At 48.5% G+C, this 5,616-nt stretch overlaps 1 non-coding gene across 1 annotated transcript; it reads right to left on the reverse strand.

Annotated features, from left to right (window-relative positions):
* Positions 1 to 2,994: 2,994 nt before the first annotated feature.
* LOC140214970 (U2 spliceosomal RNA) lies at positions 2,995 to 3,186 on the reverse strand. The gene has a single exon (XR_011891895.1). It is a non-coding gene; the product is annotated as a U2 spliceosomal RNA (small nuclear RNA).
* Positions 3,187 to 5,616: the final 2,430 nt, after the last annotated feature.

The following is a 5,616-nucleotide window of genomic DNA, read 5'->3' on the forward strand; positions in this document are numbered from 1 at the left end:
GTGGCCACGTTTTTCGGGGCATGTCTTGATGAAATAATTTCAGTTCAGTTCAGCATGATTGGATTTCATCTTTTCCAGTATTCTCAGTACTCTCGTTGTAGTACCAATTGCCGGCAGATTTTTTTTTTAGTTGTTTAGAGTTATACATTCCTGAACGATGTTTTTCTTTTCCTCAAAGCTAGCCATAGAACCAGCGCTTTCTATAAAATCATGACAATAAGAATCCAGCATATCGGTTCATCTTCGGCGCGATTAAAGTTCGGGAACTGGCGATTTTTTATTGCCGTGATCAAGAAGGTTAACACCAGATAAGGCGTGATATTTCAGCATACCAGTCACGATATCTAATCGAATCTAAGATTGAAATGGCGTTCTGAATTCTTTCGGTTCCAGATAGAAAGAAACAGAAAAAAAAAAAAAAAGAAAGGATGTGATTGATTGCCATTCAAATCTGAAGACCGCGTGGAGAAAGTGTTCCGGTTTACATTCGGCAAATCAAAATGAACGGCTAAAATTAATCCATCGTCTGGTTTCATGCGCGAGATCACGTAAAAGGCAGCCATTCTTCTTAGCATGGTTTCTCTCTTTTGCTCTCTCATTCGCGCACGGAAATTTCTTCGTACGGGAATTTTATGAAGCGAAGGCGGCTGCAGACCATTTTCTTTGTTTAGTTCATGTTCGTAGGCGCAAATTACAAACCTAACACTTGGAGCAACATTTCCACTACTCTAGAGGGGCATAAACTGTAGACAGTGCACGCTTTCTCATTTATCCAATCGCTCGCAAACACATTGCATTGCTAGTCTACAGTGGCAATACAAAGTGACGTTTCACCATGCACGTCGAAGTTCATTACCAGTACCGCGCCAGCATCGACCGGCCGGCGAAGCGACGAGCTCAGCAGCGCATGCGCAAGGCCCGACACCACCCCAACCGAGCTTCCCTGCTTATCGGAGAGAGCAAGTGCGCGTGAACACGGGCGCGTCTGAGTATCTGGATTTAAAAAAAAAAAGAAAAAGAAAGCGTTTCCGAGATATTGACAAAGACAAGTGGTCGCGGTCGCTCTGAATCTTATCGTATTATAGAAAACGTGGGATGGCGGCGCTTCCTCGAGGGTCAGAAAGTACAATCGTCGAACTAGGTGGCAAGTGGAGTACATCCTTTTTCTTGGAACGGTTTGCAATTGACTGCTTGAATGTGCCGACCACGCGTCGCGGGTCGCGTATAGAGCCAACCGTTGGCAAGCACGCGTCTAGCGTAGCAGCAGAACCGATCGCGGTTGCGATAACCCATCGTTGGCAGCGAAAAAGAAAAACACCCACACGCAGTTTGTAGCAATAACCGTACAAATCAATGTGGTTTTAAATATAGCTTCACTGGTCACCCAAGAAGGGCACCGAAACTTTCTCATGACGCACACCGCTGTAGTCCACAAAGAACAAAGCGCACAAAATAGATATGATACAGCCGCACCGCATTATTTCGTGTTTTCACCATTTCATTACTTTCGTGTGCATGCGCGCTAGGGCCACGCAGGCCAGGAGTAAAAGGCACGAAAAAAAAAAAAAAAATGGTACGCAATCCTAAGCTTTGACTTGACTGCTGTGGCACTCGCATTTGTGTTCTTTACCTTAGGCGAACGCAATGCGCAAACTGAACTGGAATTTCCAATAATGGAAATTCCTGTTTGGCTCATATTTGCGTTTTTCGCCCGAGCAAGCGCTTCACTGCACTACGCTTTGCCCCTTCAACGTGGCTACACTGCCCGGCAGGCGTGTTCTGCGTAGGGCCGAACCTGCAGGCAAAAAGCATGGGCGCCGCCATCTTGTTGAGAGCGGCGCCAGGGACACAATCGCGCCTAGCTCATTGAGTTTTCCCCCAAAACTGAAAAAAATTTGACTTCATTAAACGAGAAAGATGCCACGAGTGTCCCAACAAAAAGCTTTGAGGATTACCGAAGGGTAACTGAGGGCGACGCAACGGGCTCTGGAAAGAAGGATGATGGGTGTGGCGTCACGGGGGGATCGGAATAGAGCAGATTGGGGTGTGCGAGAACAAACGCTCGTTAATGACACCAAAGTTTAAACCAGGAAAAACAAATGGGCATGCGCAGGGCATGCAATCTGGGGGGAAGATAACCGGTGGCCATTAAGGGTTACAGACTGAATTCCGAGAGGAGGGAAGCGTAGCAGGGGGTGGCAGAAAGGTAGGAGGGCAGATTAGATTAGGGACTACATGGCGACAATCGGCACCTGACCGGGGTACTTGGAGGATCATGGGAGATGCCTTTGCCCTGCAGTGGGCGTAGCCAGGATGATGATGATGATGATGTTCATGATGAAAAGGTAGCAACAGGTCTTCGTAACATACAGGTTAGAAAGATGAGGCACCTTTTAACCCTTGAATATATTTCGCCACATTCGGGCATACGACAAGTTTGTTTTCGAGGCGCTCGGTCCCACTGCTGCGAAAATGTGTACACAAAGGCTGCACAGTAGTTGCCAGAAATCGGGCACTCTATTTTTCTTTCATAGGGAATCTTTCTTCCACTTGGGCAGCGGATTTCGGCGGCAGGGCGAGCTTGCGTGGGCGCGGTGGTTTACGGATCCAAGCGATAGTGAACTCCAAAATCCAGTGTTGGCTTTGAGTGGGATTCATATTGATTGCGAACCCCACGGCTAATCCTACCCCCCATCCCCCCAAGTGGCTCTTTACAGGAGACAATCATTCAGAGACATCGGACAAATAGGAATTCTGGTTCTTTCTTTTGCTTTCATTAATTTTTCTCGAAGCCCATAACTAGAAATTTGCTGGAGCGGCTGTCCCATTTGCGACGCAACAAGTGCGACGCTACACACAGATGGAGTGGCAGTTTAATTACTCTCGTGGTCCGCGAACCGGCATCGTTGCGTGTAGTATAGGAATGGTGCGTGTCAAGTCAGTGCTCGCGTTGAGCTTGTGCTCTTCATTTTGATTGAATGAAGTCTCACCTAAGTGAGCGGGGCCGATCCCGGAGGTAGTGCAATACCGGGCCGACCTGCGGCGGAGGTGAAGCAGGCTTCAAGCACTCCGCCAACTTCCAAAAATAGGTTTAATATCGTGGGTCCATATAGAACCCGTATCAGATATTAAGCTGATAAGAACAGAGTTTTTTATTTATGCTAGTTACAAATACATCAAAAATATGTTACAAAACCAAGGAAAAAACGGATAAAAGGTGTATAATCTAAAAACGCAAACAAATGACTAAAAAAACTAGTTAGTGGTGTTAGTGATAAAAGGCTAAAACTGTAAAGGTGTAAAATACATGGCAAAACGCTTCTCTAAAACATAAAAGATCATTAAGAGGTGCCTACATGGGCTTTAAAAATCTTCGTAGATGGGCTTCGTAAATCTTCGTACATGGGCTTTAAAAATCTACACTTTGATCTTAGCCAAAAGGCCGAGAAGCGATGTCCTTCACTTCACTTCATTGTACTACTGCCTTGTGGGCGCCCTGCCGACATGGGTAACCTCAGCAACAGCGTGGGCAATATTATAAAATTCAGCCTGTGTACAGACTCAACGCTCCCTATCTCACGGATGAATTCGCAACGCCTCAGTCTTTCGCTGTTAACGAAACGCTGTCGCGTAGAAACGAGACCCGAGTGCAAGCTTGCTTGTAACGCGAAACCAACCAAGGCAACCTCGTAGAAAACGGAACAGGCGAGCGGAAAAAAAACGCGCCAGGGGAATGCTTACTTCCGTCTGAATGCGACCGCTCAAGGTGACCTTCCTTGAGGGCTTCGTTTCAAGCCCGTGTGCAATTGTAATATACTACGCGCATTTCCTTCATTTCTTTTTATTTACCGCAAGGCCCACTGAAAATTTTGATACGGCACAGGCCGGGACGGATCGCAACGTGTCGAATCGACCGGTAGAATTAGGTAGCATGCCCCATGTACGAAGACGAGCAACATAGAAGTGAATGACAAAATAAATATAGAAAACGCTGCACACTCCTTCCAACCGGAAACATAGAGGGGAGAAAGATCGCCATCTGAAACACAGGCATTGTAAAAAAAAGAAAAAAAAAAGTGCTACCTCATCATCTTTACCATTACCGTGTGTGTGTATGTATATATGCATGTGTGTGTGTGTGTGTTTGTGTATTTATATATATATATATATATATATATATATATATATACGCACACATGCTAGCATAGCTTAAACGCAGCTGGAAAGCTCAGCCTTGCACAAGAACCACCCCCTGTCGCAAACCCCTTTGAAACATTCAAATGCCAAACACGAGTAGAGCGAGGTCGTTCGAACCTGGCGCCAAAACGCATTGGCGCCATCTGTGTACGGAACTAGGAAAACCTGCGGACTTTGCAATACAGAAAGAAAGGTAGATGGCGCGAGCTAACGCTCCATTGCATACTAAGAACGAGAGTTAGTGAATAATGGCAGAAACGTCTTGGGAAGAGAAAAAAAAAAAAAACACGCAAAAGTTGTTGGCTTGTGCAAGCACTCTATGTTACAGCGATTAAAGAGCATAGCATCTTCTACAACAGCAGCTACAAAAAGAAGAAGAACGTGAGAGAGGGAGAGAGACAGGCGTGTTTCTTTGGAATGCAGAGCATGCAGCACATACTATAAAGTGCCAAAGAGACGGGGAAAGCAGATGGCGCGAAGGTGTATGTCCTCAAAGCTTGAAAGCAATTTCTAAATTACATGTACCGAAGTCCACCTACTCTCATCAGGTTGCTCCCGCCTCCAGTTGCGTTTAAAGTGAAATTACAGTCGCCTCAAAGGCAGACAGAGAGAGAGTGAAAATAGGTACACTTGCTTCGCGCAGCTGCAGCCGTTCAAATTTTACAGCAAGAGCACTCCCGAAGCAACAAAGTCCGCTGCCGCCTGGGCGCAATGCGCTCGCTTCAGTAAATTGCCGTGCTGGCCTCGGCAACCAAGAGGTGTAGTGCGGCAGACTGCTGCATTGTAGCACACCGCAAACCGTGCAGACGTAAGCGATCGCCTCGACATCGCTGCGAGCGCTCGAAGAGACAAAGTCCGAAACCACGTGTGCCGGGGCGGTGCGAGCGCGACGCCTTTGACGCAACTTTTGCGTACAAGCCGCCGCACCGCCACGACGGAATCGCTGGCATCCCGCACGCAGCTGCATTGTGTCACGCCGGCAATCGTTGAAACACCACGCAGTCGTCGGCGTCGGCCCCGACATGGTTGCGAGCGCTGGAAGAGACAAAGTCCGAAACCGCGTGTGCCGGGGCGGCGCGAGCGCGACGCCTTTGACGCAACTTTTGCGTACAAGCCGCCGCACGGACACGACGGAGCCGGTGTCACCCTGCAGAGGGCTGCACTATAGCACGCCGGGAACCGGCAAAGAACCGCGCAGACGTCGTCGTTGGCCGCGGCGTTGCCGCGAGCACGCGAAGAGACAAAGTCCGAAAGGACGTCAGCCGGGGCGTCGAGCACGCCGCCCGCACTGTTCGCACGCGTGCTCGGAAATGGCGAAGGGGCCGCGCTAGCGTGCCTTGAATCGGTGAGCGGCGGTACCGCGGCGATCGCCAGAGCTCGAATCCGCCCTGCAAAAGCCAAATATTGGCGCTCGGCTCG

The sequence above is a fragment of the Dermacentor andersoni genome, unplaced genomic scaffold (assembly GCF_023375885.2).
Source record: "Dermacentor andersoni unplaced genomic scaffold, qqDerAnde1_hic_scaffold ctg00000769.1, whole genome shotgun sequence".
NCBI lineage: Eukaryota > Metazoa > Arthropoda > Arachnida > Ixodida > Ixodidae > Dermacentor > Dermacentor andersoni.